This window comes from Myotis brandtii, unplaced genomic scaffold, assembly GCF_000412655.1.
Source record: "Myotis brandtii unplaced genomic scaffold, ASM41265v1 scaffold84, whole genome shotgun sequence".
NCBI classification, from domain to species: domain Eukaryota; kingdom Metazoa; phylum Chordata; class Mammalia; order Chiroptera; family Vespertilionidae; genus Myotis; species Myotis brandtii.
The window spans coordinates 1,707,392-1,708,576 of NW_005371410.1; positions in this window are offsets into that span (position 1 = coordinate 1,707,392).

Consider the following 1,185-nt stretch of genomic DNA (forward strand, 5'->3'; position numbering starts at 1 on the left):
GCCTACCAGTTGCCAAAACTTTTTTTTTTTCTCCTGCTGCTGCTGCTGCTGCTGCTGCTGCGGCTGCCTTTGCTGCTGCCTTTGCTTTGAATGTGGGTAACTAGGAAACAGCAAGCCGTCTGAGAAGACGGAATTTCCAACGTGTAAAATGTTCTTAACGGAACCATTGAGCGAGTGCAATAAGGCGTGAGGGGGAACTAATCTTCCCATTTAAATGTTTGTGGCAATTTTATCTAAATGAATTTTAATGCTAAACGAGGGTAATTCCCCATTTGTAGCGCGTTTACTTCTCTTTCCTGTGCTTCTAAAGCAGTCGAACATCATGCGAGGAACAATAACAATAAAAATACTGTCAAGACATATTATTCATTTCGAATGTGTTATAATTACAACTGATTAAATATGATAGGGTAAAATATTTTTGATTTTTCGCAAAATATTTAAATCACACTAAAAAGTAGTCTCGTTCAGCCAGTGCCCCCCCCCCAAATAAAAATAAAAAGCAGGTACAGTTGTGTGGCCTTGTTTAGAAGAGGGCGTTTTGTTTTTCCCTTTTAAGAAACAGCAAAAATACTCTCAGCACCTCTATTATTTCGCTCTTTCGAATAAGTGTCCTCCACCACCTCAGAGCTGGCTCTGAAATTTACAAGAGGAAGAGCTGAAATAGCAATAAGGGGGGGGGGGGTGTCGATGCAGGGAAAAGGGACCCACAGAGAACAAGTCTATCACAAAACCATCACACGGAGGGGGGAACGCAGGGAAAGAACACAGTTTTGTTTTATTTTTTTTTCTAATTCACTGGACAATAATGATCTTGATTTTCATAGCCTCCATATTCCCTAGTTCCTCTTCACGTGTACCTTCTGCGCGCATTCTCTCTCTCTCTCTCTCCCTTCTGCCCTCCCTCCCTACCTCCTCCCGTTCCTTTCCCTCCCCCACCCGGCAAGAGCTTCCTCCAGAATAAAGGCAGAAAATAACCAACTTACCCAGGCATGTACTGGGGAGGAGGGGCACATGGATGGTTAGTTTATAAAGTTTGTTATTCATTTTTAAAGTAAATAAATGGTTGTTAACGGCTAGTAACCACCTATCAAAAGAGAAGTATTTCACTAATATGGACTATTTATGTAGAAGAATTGCCACCGGGCCCAAAGGGGAAATTTAAACAATTCCATATATGGGGTG